Raw genomic sequence first — 13,550 nt, forward strand, 5'->3', positions numbered from 1 at the left:
TCTCTTTTTTGATCAAGGAATAACCTATAGAATACATGTATCACTACAGAATACATGTATAACTACAGAATACATGTATCACTACAGAATACATGTATCACTACAGAATACATGTTTCACTACATAATACATGTATCACTACAGAATACATGTATCACTACAGAATACATGTTTCACTACATAATACATATATCACTACAGAATACATGTATCACTACAGAATACATGTATCACTACAGAATACATGTATCACTACAGAATACATGTATCACTACAGAATACATGTATCACTACAGAATACATGTACCACGGCCTCTATGGATAGATCCTGTTGACCAGACCACACACTAGAAATTGAAGGGACAATTTCTAGTGTGTGGTCTGGTCAACATACTTCAGCCACGTTATTGTGACTCCTCGCCTGCATAGATCCTGTTGTTCTGGTGGACAAGAGAGCGTTGTCCCTTCCGGTTGGGATCTTCCTGCTGGGAAGATGAGAGGGGCGATTTGTTTACTTATACCAGAGTGTGGATGAATATGGCCTCTGCGGACTAGTGATCACAGGATATGCCATTAAAAATGAAGGGTTCCCCGCTGCTCACCCTAACAGTATATTTGATCAAACCCGCCAGGGAGATAGAGTGTTAGTAATCTCTTATGCGTGCAGCTTTCTTGGGTGATCCCCTCCTCGCTCGTGTGCACGCACACACACGCACGCACGCACACTGTTTGAGGCTTCAAGAAGACCTAGACAAACTGAAGGAATGGTCGAACAAATGGTTGTTAGAGTTTAACCCAAGCAAATGTAGTGTAATGAAGATAGGTGTAAGGAGCAGGAGGTCAGATACAAGGTATCATTTGCGAGATGAAATTCTTCAAGAGTCAGAGAGAGAGAAAGACCTGGGGGTTGATATCACGCCAGACCTGTCCCCTGAAGCCCATATCAAGAGGATAACATCAACGGCATATGCAAAACTGCCCAACATAAGAACGGCATTTAGAAACTTGTGTAAGGAATCTTTCAGAACTTTGTATACCACATATGTCAGACCAATCCTGAAGTATGCAGCCCCAGCATGGAGTTCATATCTAGTCAATGCAGAAGAGTGTAATTTTAAACGCCAAGAATGTGTTCTTAAGCCAGAGGTCTCTCTCTCTCTCTCTCTCTCTCTCTCTCTCTCTCTCTCTCTCTCTCTCTCTCTCTCTCTCTCTCTCTCTCTCTCTCTCTCTCTCTCTCTCTCTCTCTCTCTCTCTCTCTCTCTCTCTCTCTAATGCTTTCATTGGCATCGGCTAAGTCATTAGATCACATTAACGCACCTGTTAATGGGTAATTAACAGCGGTTAAAACTAAGACACGTGCAGTTAATATTAGAGTTTTGACAATTTCGATATATATTATACAAATCTTGAATAGAATATATTGATTGCGAGTTGTCTCGTGAACAAACAGCTGGTATAGGTGAGACACAGCTGGTATATGAGAGACACAGCTGGTATAGGTGAGACACAGCTGGTATAGGTGAGACACAGCTGGTATAGGTGAGACACAGCTGGTATATGAGAGACACAGCTGGTATATGAGAGACACAGCTGGTATAGGTGAGACACAGCTGGTATAGGTGAGACACAGCTGGTATAGGTGAGACACAGCTGGTATAGGTGAGACACAGCTGGTATAGGTGAGACACAGCTGGTATAGGTGAGACACAGCTGGTATATGAGAGACACAGATGGTTTGGTTGAACAGAAATCGTCTATTTCTGTTTGAAAATTCAACTGTTATTGAATCAACCGTCATATAATGTCGCTCGTTCGTTGAACCCGTCACCTATTCGTTAACATGTGGAAGTCAATGGTGGGAGAATCTTTATCTAGGCGCTAATGGGGCTGTATTCCACATTTCTCCCGTGAACTCCTGGACAAAAGCTTACTAAAGACCGTGATTCAACACAGTAATTATCCCAATAATTAGGAACCACACAAACTTGGGATAACATGCAGCATCGCTTTCGAACACCATACGAACACTTCCAAACGGCTTCGAAACCCTGTAAGGTCGGACGTGTTTACAATTATGAGATTGTGACACTAATTTTTTTCCCCCTCAAAGCGTCTTTTAGAAAAGATTTTTGAAGTTTGAGAATATATTTTTGTCCACTTTTAATTCCCAGTTTTTCGGAAAATTTGTGTCCAAAACCGCCTAGTGAATTGGGATCTCAGTAAATTGGGATCTCAGTAAATTGGGATCTCAGTAAATTGGGATCTCAGAAAATTGGGATCTCAGTAAATTGGGATCTCAGTAAATTGGGATCTTAGTAAATTGGGATCTCAGTAAATTGGGATCTCAGTAAATTGGGATCCCAGTAAATTGGGATCTCAGTAAATTGGGATCTCAGTAAATTGGGATGTCAGTAAATTGGGATCTCAGTAAATTGGGATCTCAGCGAAGTGAAATATTAACAGAGTGTGATCTCACCAGAGTTAATTTGAACTAAGTTAACCAACGATGCCACTTGATCCTCAGGCCTATATTATAGGTTCCCCTGTAGTTAACTGCAGTAGTGGTTATTAAACCTTAACTACATCCCCCCCCCCTCCCATCCCCCCTACCCTCCTCCTCCTTCCCTACATAAATCTGGACAGAGAACGAAAAGGTAACATTAAATTAACATTGAATCTGTGTTGATTTGACGCTACTAAATAATATATTGTACCCGTTGGGAAATTATTTTCACAGACCACTTGGTGGTTTAAGGGGGAGGGGGTCTCTTCACTGGGCTCGTTTTCCCCCCTAACGCCCCTTAAATTCTCGTTGACGGGGATTGCCCCAATTGCCTCTGTGGGGGTTTGGCTGTGATCACTCGAGTGTATATATACGATCCTTTACGCCCAGGCAATTGTAAGGAAAAGTGTCTCGGAAAGAGTGAATGGTAGTGTATATACATTTTGTCAACACAAGTGAGATATTTTCACAGCAATGGGTGCTAAGGCTCTCCTGTTATCCCTGTTACTATGACCAAGAAGATTCAATGCTATACGTGATGTACGCAGTGAGATATATGCTTCGCAGTTCGGTATATGTTTCATATATCGTAGTATATGTTTCAGTCCGGTACTGAGCTACAGGTTAGCAGAGGCAACGGTAGCTATTTGTTCCAGGAATTGGATGTTATTGGAGAGTCTTGCTTCTCAGAATGGAGAGTCAACGCGACCTGATGCAGACTAATGTTATAGTGACTTGTTGGAGAGTGTAACAATGCCTTTGGCATGGTCGGGGGACCGGGCCGCGGGGACGCTAAGCCCCGAAATCATCTCAAGGTATATTCACTGGTTACCCGGGTTAAAATTTCAACAAATACTGGGATTAAAGTCTTATTATAAACATTTTTGCTTCAAATATATATGAATATTCCTTTAATTTATAGTTTTTTCATTGTCTCAAACATCTGCTTGATATTTTTTATTAAATATAAAGATATTAATTAGTTTTCTAATTGAAAATCCCCACAATGTTGGGATTTTACAGTGGTCAGTGTTAAAATATATTTTTTCTGTAAAATTCACGTTTAATGGTCTGTTTTAATTAGTATTCTGTCACGAGGATAATTATTATAATTATTGATAATTATTGACAAGGTAATTATTTTTGTATATGTTTCGTAATCTGCGATATAGATCTTGTGTATTTTTTTGTAATGCTAATTAGTTATACTAAATTGTTATTTAGTTACCTCTATGCCAATTTTAATGGTGTTTAGTTTTACCAATTTATAATGCAGTAACGTTAGACCAAATGGAAAAGTTATTTGATAATAGGATTTATATGGGCAGTTTGTAATACTATTTCTAATGTGATCGGAACGGAACATGGAAGCAGTTAAACTTTTAAATCACCAGTTAAGAACCAACTTCCCTACGGTTAACCAGCTTCTCTGCCCTTCACCACCTTCCCTACCCCTCACTATCTTCCCTACCCTTCACTACCTTCCCTACCATTCACCACCTTCCCTGCCCTTCACTACCTTCCCTACCATTCACCACCTTCCCTACCCATCACCACCTTCCCTACCCTTCACCACCTTCCCTACCCTTCACCACCTTCCCTACCTTTCACCACCTTCCCTGCCCTTCACCACATTCCCTACCCTTCACCATCTTCCCTACCCTTCACCACCTTGCCTACCCTTCACCACCTTCCCTACCCTTCACCATCTTCCCTACCCTTCACCACCTTCCCTACCCTTCACACCTTCCCTACCCATCACCACCTTCCCTGCCCTTCACCACCTTCCCTACCCTTCACCACCTTCCCTACCCTTCACCACCTTCCCTACCCTTCACCACCTTCCCTGCCCTTCACCACCTTCCCTACCCTTCACCACCTTCCCTACCCTACACCACCTTCCCTACCCTACACCACCTTCCCTACCCTACACTACCTTCCCTACCCTACACCACCTTCCCTACCCTTCACACTACCTTCCCACACAGACACACACACACACACACTCTCCTGTTAAGATTGCTCCACCCCATTTGGTCATTTTTCTCTCCCTTGTTGCGTGGGGAGCACTATGCATGGAGGATACTTCCCTTATCCTCTGTTGCCTTCTTCTCTACCTCAATATTCCTCCCTTATCCTCAAGTCTCTTGCCTTCTCTCCTCTGCTTCACTACTCCTCATCGTAGCTGATATCTTGTTCGGTCAGCAAGTAGTTATCAGAAGAATGCACCAAGCCGGGCAGGTTATATAGCACCGTATCTTGTCCATTATACCCACTGTCCTCCTTGGGCACATACCCAAGCCCCTCTCTGCCGGTTCCGGAATTCTAGGGGCCATCATACCCTTCGCCCTTACCTAGCGCACTATCTCCCTTCCATTCCTTGCCTAATTTTTTGTATATACTCTCCAACGAAGGATAAGGCCAGACTTTCGTGGGTGTATCCTCAGACTCCTTATCCTCCTTGACTTCATCTCCGGACTCTCGGTCCTTCTTGACTTCACCCTCGGACTCATGGTCCTTCTGGACTTCATCCCCGGACTCCCTATCCTTCTGGACTTCATCTCCAGACTCCCTATCCTTCTGGACTTCATCCCCGGACTCGCGGTCATCCTTGCCTTTAAGGTACTTCTGCTGCTTTTCCTTGCGGCGTTCTGCTGCATACCGCAAACTCTACAACTTTTCGGTGATCGCCGAATGGTAAAGATAGAGGATCAGGCCAGCTGCGATGGGCATGATGGCCTGCCATGGCAGCATACCCTGACAAGGGCAGCTGGGGGTATTAGTGGCCCTCACTGGCACCTCCCCGACCTGCAACAGGAAGGACTGCAGGCCCTCAACCTTCCGTAGATGCTGTCGGTGCTGCAGGAGTAACCCAACATGCGGCAAACTCTGCCATGACTCCTGTTCCTCTTCGAAGAGTTTCAAATCGCAGCTGGGTTAGGGGCTGCGAAAATTCAATTTTGCAGCCAGCTGCTTGACCAGGTGTGTGATACCACCCTGTGTGTTCTGCCAGAGTACCACCTGCCGCCGCAGCTGGTGCAGGTGCTCGCTCGTCAACGAGTACCAGCACTCGTACCACCATTGCTGGCAGCCGAAAATCATAAGCAACGCCGAGAAGATTGGCCGAACATGCATTTTTAATCGACCTAGATAATGATTCACATAAAAATTAAACACAGTAGGTACTAAACTAAAGTGAAGGGGGTCAGGCCATCATGCTTCAGATGGATATCACTGATGTAAATAATTTAGTTAGGTTGGATTTGTTGCTGAAGATAACATCAAGATTACCACAAGATAATCTCTAGAGGGTGAAGGAATTCATAAACAATTGTTGTGGATATAAGGATGGATGGGTAGGAATAGGGTGGGGATACTGGGATGTAAGAATGTTGCGAGGTAGGGATGTTTGGAGGTAAGAATGTTGAGAGGCAGGGATGTTGGGATGTAAGAATGTTGAAGGGTCGGGATGTTGGTAGATAAGAATGTTTAGGGGTAGTGATGTTGGGATGTAAGAATGTTGAGGGGTAGTGATGTTGCGAGATAAGAATGTTGAGGGGTAGTGATGTTGGGAGATAAGAATGTTTAGGGGTAGTGATGTTGGTAGCTAAGAATGTTTAGGGGTAGTGATGTTGGGAGATAAGAATGTTGAGAGGTAGTGATGTTGGTAGCTAAGAATGTTTAGGGGTAGTGATGTTGGGATGTAAGAATGTTGAGGGGTAGTGATGTTGGGAGATAAGAATGTTGAGGGGTAGTGATGTTGGGATGTAAGAATGTTCAGGGGTAGTGATGTTGGGAGATAAGAATGTTCAGGGGTAGTGATGTTGGGATGTAAGAATGTTCAGGGGTAGTGATGTTGGGAGATAAGAATGTTCAGGGGTAGTGATGTTGGGAGGTAAGAATGTTCAGGGGTAGTGATGTTGGGAGATAATAATGTTGACGGGTTGGGAGATAAGAATGTTGACGGGTAGTGATGTTGGGAGATAAGAATGTTCAGGGGTAGTGATGTTGGGAGATAAGAATGTTCAGGGGTAGTGATGTTGGGAGATAAGAATGTTCAGGGGTAGTGATGTTAGGAGGTAAGAATGTTCAGGGGTAGTGATGTTGGGAGATAAGAATGTTGAAGGGTAGTGATGTTGGGATGTAAGAATGTTGAGGGGTAGTGATGTTGGCAGATAAGAATGTTGAGGAGTAGTGATGTTGGGAGATAAGAATGTTCAGGGGTAGTGATGTTGGGAGATAAGAATGTTGACGGGTAGTGATGCTGGGAGATAAGAATGTTGAGGGGTAGTGATGTTGGGAAGTAAGAATGTTGAGGGGTAGTGATGTTGGGAGATAAGAATGTTCAGGGGTAGTGATGTTGGGAGATAAGAATGTTCAGGGGTAGTGATGTTTGGAGATAAAAATGTTCAGGGGTAGAGGTATCATATTATTAATGCAAATATGAATGAATGGAATGAAGGAAAGAATGAAGGAATGAAGGAAAGAATGAATGCAGCTGGTAGATTAAAAGACACTTCAGCCAGTGTTTCCAGAACGGGGTTTTCATTTACATTTTTTTTACATAATCTACAATGAATCAGAAACTTTTTTCTGTGTTCTTTTCAGAAAAAGAAACTGTGTTCTTTCCACAGAGTGTTCCGAATGATTCAGTCCGTGTGAGTTTACCCCAGCTCCAATAGGGGCTCCTTGAGTCCACGAATACTGAGTGTGCCCCATCTCACAGTCATTCTTCAGAATATTGATAAAAAGCCCTTGAACCCAGCAGGTTTCATGAGGAAGCCTTGAGGTTTCATGAGGAAGTTTGAGGTTTCATGAGGAAGTTTGAGGTTTCATGTGGATGTTTGAGGCATCATGAGGAAGTTTGAGGTTTCATGAGGAAGTTAGAGGTTTCATGAGGAAGTTTGAGGTTTCATGAGGAAGTTTGAGGTTTCTTGAGGAAGTTTGAGGTTTCATGAGGAAGTTTGAGGTTTCATGAGGAAGTTTTGAGGTTTCATGAGGAAGTTTGAGGCTTCATGAGGAAGCCTTGAGGTGTCATGAGGAAGCCTTGAGGTGTCATGAGGAAGTCATGAGGAAGCCTTGAGGCTTCATGAGGAAGCCTTGAGGCTTCATGAGGAAGCCTTGAGGTTTGAAAGACTACCTCAACAGATAATGAGTCACGTTCTATCAACATAATACCATTTTATGAGGTCTTTCATGAGGGGGTTCCTCTTGTTCAACTCTATTTTTCCTTTCCGTTTATTATGTCATGCATGACTGTAAATGTAACGTGACCAGACTTCCTCTCTCTGTCTCTCCTTCCCTGCCCTCTCTCTGTCTCTCACCCCTCTCCTTCCTCTCTCCATCTCTCCCTCTCCCTATCCATCTCTCTCCCTCCCGTCTCCTGGCCTCAGATCCGGGCCGCGAAAAAGCACGCGGCTATAAAATTGGCAGAATTCAAGCGATAGGCGAATTCCTTCGCAAACTTTATTGGAAGCAAACTTTACCACATCGAATTGTAGTGGACTCTTTTGCATGAGGGGGGGGGAGGGGGAGAGGGTGATACAGGTTCCCATTTTCAACCCCCCCCCCCCCCCCCCCCAACCCTCTTATCATTCTCATCATTTCCCCTTATCATTATAATGATATTCATAGGTATGATAAAGAAACTCATCATACTGATAGTCCTCATCAGCCTGTATGATTCACTGTGTAATATTATTGGTTATTGTGGATTTTTTAGACTGTTGTGTTGGGCATTAAGTAACCCTCACCCATGCAGTCGATTTCCCACCCCAGTCCAAGGTTCGAACCCAAGTCGTCCTTCCTGGCGAAGTGAAGGAAAGGGAATTATCAGGGTGAAAGCGCCAAGCCATTATGACTATATAGCACTGGGAAAGGGGTCAGGATAAGGACCCGGGATGGGACGTGGGGAAAGGAATGGTGCCAAACCACTTGGACGTTCGGGGATTGAACGCCGACCTGCATGAAGCGAGACCGTCGCTCTACCGTCCAGCCCAGCGAGTGGGTGAGAACGCATTCGTTAACCTCAATTACTGTCCCTGAATTTGTATTAGGAGTGCAGACGGTATGAGTAACAGGTCGGAAGCGATTGGGCAGTAGGAGAAGTACTGTGGATGACGCTTATGGTGTCACCTAAGGTGTAGACGAGACGACTTGCGTCACATACGGCAGTAGATGACAGGGCTTGCGTCACTTATGGGTGGAGATGTTGTAGCTTGCGTCACATGCGGGTGTAGATGGCCCTGATTGTCTCACATACGCGTGTAGACGACCCTGATTGCGTCACATATGCGTGTAGACGACCCTGATTGCGTCACATATGCGTGTAGACGACCCTGATTGCGTCTCATACGCCTGTAGATGACTGATTGCGTCTCATACGCGTGTAGACGACCCTGATTGCGTCACATACGGCTGTAGACGACCCTGATTGCGTCTCATACGCGTGTAGATGACCCTAATTGCGTCACATACGGCTGTAGACGACCCTGGTTGCGTCACATACGCGTGTAGATGACCCTGGTTGCGTCACATACGCGTGTAGATGACCCTGATTGCGTCACTAACAGTACTTCTACTAACAGTCACCACGACATCTATTTTTAATGTTTTTTTTCCGATTTAGATATATATATATAATCTTCTTGCTCAGGGTATATAATTTGTCTTCTTTTCAGCAATTACCTAATAATAATAACATTATTGTCTTCAATATTCTCTTACTTAAAGGCTTAAATAGAGAATATTTTTGGAAAACTTCAGTTAATTTCTATGTTATAATATCATTAGGAGATATGACACGTTCCTTTACATAAGAGACAAAAAGCGTTGACAGAGATTTGACTTTTGATGGAACAGCATTAAACTCTATCCGGATTGCCAAAGCCGCTGTAGAAATAAAATTAGTCGTGTGTGTTTCCGCTAGGAAGCAGGAGCGGCGCTCACATCCTCTCCAGTTGTTTTAGCTACTGCTCAAAATACGTTTTCTTCGAGTTAATTGAAGATTTCGTAACGTATACTAAATTAATTATGTATGAAATAGTGTTTGGGTGTCTCAAGCTAATAAGTCTATGTGATTATTTAAAGGCTATGTAGTGTGGTATTATGAAGACAGATGGCGCTGATCTTATGGTGGTAAAGTTGTTTTTGTCATATATAAAACGTAACGTTTAAACGTTTATATTCCTTGCGTTGCTTCCGAGGATCAGTATCCTCGAGGCCCGGTCTCTGACGAAGCCTCGTTCTCTCGATTCCTACGTCAAAAATGCAACGGTTTTGCCTAACTAGGAACTTACGAACCTAACCAACCTACCTAACCCATCGAGGCCTATGTAATGAAAACGTTAATATTACGGTATTTTAATATTTACAAATACGTCGCTTTATTAACGGATTTGTCGATTTCTAGTGGGTTAATCAGTCGTAAATCCAGGGAATTTTTCACAGGTATTTTCTTCTAACTGGAAACTTCATGTTCGATTCCCGAGCAGAACGGGAGTGGTTGGGCACGTTTCCTTTCACCTCATGCCTCTGTTCACCTAGCAGTAAATAGATACCCCTGGAGATGGTCAACTGTTGTGGGGTAGCACCCTGGGGAGGGTCAATAGTTCGACACTGAGGTGTTGACCTCGATTCAAGGTTAAAATGGTCACTAATCTTGTTATTTTGTAGTTTATTGATTTATATAGTGATCATTATATTAACTGTTTAATATATAATGACCCCATTGATCTCAAGGGGTCATTATACTTGCTATTTTATAGTCACCTAATCTCTTGTGGTCATTATAATTTTTTCTTGCAATCGATAGGTTATTAATTATCATATCACATTCTCCTCCAACGTACTTAGATTTTTGCAATCATTTCAGTCACAGATCTCTGTGGCGTAGTGGTAAGACACTCGCCTGGCGTTCCGCGAGCGCTTTGTTCGTATCCTGGCCGGGGAGGATTTACTGGGCGCAAATCCTTAACTGTAGCCTCTGTTTAACTCAATAGTAAAATGGGTACTTGGTTGTAAAAAAAATTCTTCGCGTGGGTCGTATTCCAGGGAACATAGGATTAAGGACTTGCCCGAAACGCTACGCGTACTAGTGGCTGTACAAGAATGTAACAACTCTTGTATATATCGAAAAAAATCATCATAGATCATCACATATCATCACAGATCATCACATATCATTACAGATCGTCACAGATTGTCACAGATCATCACTGATCGTCATATATCGTCATAGATCATCACAGATCATCACCGATCATCACCGATCATCACTGATCGTCATAGATCGTCACAGATCATCACAGATCATCACATATCATCACAGATCATCACATATCATCACAGATCATCACAGATCATCACAGATCATCACATATCATCACAGATCATCACACATCATCACAGATCATCACATATCATCACAGATCATCACCGATCATCACATATCATCACAGATCATCACAGATCATCACAGATCATCACAGATCATCACACATCACCACACAACATCACAGATCATCACACATCACCACAGAACATCACAGATCATCACAGATCATCACAGAACATCACAGATCATCACATATCATCACAGATCCTCATACTTGCTTGTCATCGGGCCATAGATCATATTAAAATGAATCATAATCTTGTTTTACCAAATTCGTCGTTGCGTCATACAGAACCAATATTTAAATGTTAAAAAAAAACTTTAAAACCGCATATGTATCACAGAACTTCGGGGCTTGTAAATTATTGAATAAATGTTCACACATGGTGAACATTTGAGAATTATGTTCACATATTTGGTTAAGGAAAACGGGCAGGACATGATTAGGGAAAGATGTAGATGTTTCGTAATTGGTTGCGTAATTGATTGTTGTTATTGTTAAAGATTTAGCTACTCAGGGCTAAGTATCCATGTAGCACGGGCTATGGCGAGCCCGTAGTAGGGAATGATTGATGCTAACTGGCGTAGATATATCTTGTGCAGGCGATGAGTCACAATAACGTGGCTGAAGTATGTTGACCAGACCACACACTAGAAATTGAAGGGACGACGACGTTTCGGTCCGTCCTGGACCATTCTCAAGTCGATTGTCTTGATATATCGATTGTCAATAGATATATCTTCTTTAGCGTCAGTCCTAAGTGACGTGTCCCAAGATCAGGTGTAGGCTGGGAAGATAAGACGTTACTTTACGTTTTTATGCGTTATCAAGACGTATCTAACGTCTATTTTGCGTAAAAAAAACGTGTTAATATCGAGTTTGTTTGCTGGCAAAAAACTGTTATTGTTTGAGGTCTTTTAGAATAAATAGAACGTCATATAAGGTCGGGATTTATTAAGCATATTCACAAATCACTTACGAAACCTGTACATCTTTCCTCAATAATGGCAAATTTGTTTATGTTTACTCAACAGTTAATAACCTCCGAAGCACTTTGAGGCTGTTTATAGCCATAATATATTTGGGTTGTGAATTGCTGGAGCGCGTACTGTGTTTAATAAATGTAAACAAAGCCGCTATGATGAGAGAAAGATGTATAGGTTTCGCAAGTGGTGATCCAGGTCACGACGAGGAGGGACTCCTGTAGCGTCACAGGCTGGCAGAAGAAGCGTCACATTTAAGTTCCGGAATGATTCAACGTATGCGATAAGAGGAGGAGCTATTTTCAGGTCCTTGAAGTCTTATCTGAGACGCCGTGGCTCGCCTCTCTATTTCCTGGGGACTCGGGGGCGCTGCCTGCCGTCTTGCTGTACTGTGAGGGCGGGGAGAGGTCTCTCATGAGAGGTGAGGGCATGTGAGGGAAGGTGAGGACATGTGAGGGGAGGTAGCCATGAAGGCAGAGCCATGCCAGGGGAGAGGGCCAAGAGAAGTCTGGTATAGAGCTCCAGAACAGAAGAGGGAAGGATAATAGAGCAACGACAGGGGGTGAGAAAGAGTAGAGAAAGAGGGGAGAGAGAGAGAGAGACAGAGAGAGAGACGAACGGGAAGAGTGCATTAGAGTGTCTGCTTCAAGTGTTGCGTGTGTGTGTGTGTTCTAATCGATAGAAATGTTTTTAACCGCGTGTGGGACTTTTGTTTTCTAGTTGTATTTCTTGAGGGCTGTGGTGTTAATGGTGCAAGTGTATGACACACACACACACACACACACACACACACACACACACACACACACACACACACACACACACACACACACACAAACACACACACACACACACACACACACACACACACACACACACACACACACACACACACACACACACAGGGAAGGAACAGGCGATGAAACTGAGTCCGCCACACGCACCACCGTGCTGTGGGCCCTCACAATCCACCGTGGTATCTGTAATCCTTTAATTACAAAGAGTGATTAACACGTTCAAGTTTGTTAACCATGTTAGTTTAATACTCGAATGGTCAAAATTCGCCCTGTAGCTGGTTACAGCGAACAGGGTGGGGCTGACTACAGCAGGCCCTGTGTGTGTGTCACAACTACAGCAGGCCCTGTGTATGTGTCCGTAACTACAGCAGGCCCTGTGTATGTGTCCCTAACAACAGCAGGCCCTGTGTATGTGTCACTAACAACAGCAGGCCCTGTGTATGTGTCACTAACAACAGCAGGCCCTGTGTATGTGTCACTAACTACAGCAGGCCCTGTGTATGTGTCACTAACAACAGCAGGCCCTGTGTATGTGTCACTAACTACAGCAGGCCCTGTGTATGTGTCCCTAACAACAGCAGGCCCTGTGTATGTGTCACTAACAACAGCAGGCCCTGTGTATGTGTCACTAACTACAGCAGGCCCTGTGTATGTGTCACTAACAACAGCAGGCCCTGAGTATGTGTCCCTAACTACAGCAGGCCCTGTGTATGTGTCCCTAACTACAGCTAGTCCTGGGTGATCAGACCACCTCCACCCTTCCTCAATATGTATCCGGTCGGCCCTTATAGTGTTTGAAGACTGCCATATGGCAAGACAAAAAGATAACTGCAGTCATTTAACGCTTGAACCGGCAAGCGAGGTGCGTTAT

Source organism: Procambarus clarkii, chromosome 76 (assembly GCF_040958095.1).
Source record: "Procambarus clarkii isolate CNS0578487 chromosome 76, FALCON_Pclarkii_2.0, whole genome shotgun sequence".
Lineage (NCBI taxonomy): Eukaryota > Metazoa > Arthropoda > Malacostraca > Decapoda > Cambaridae > Procambarus > Procambarus clarkii.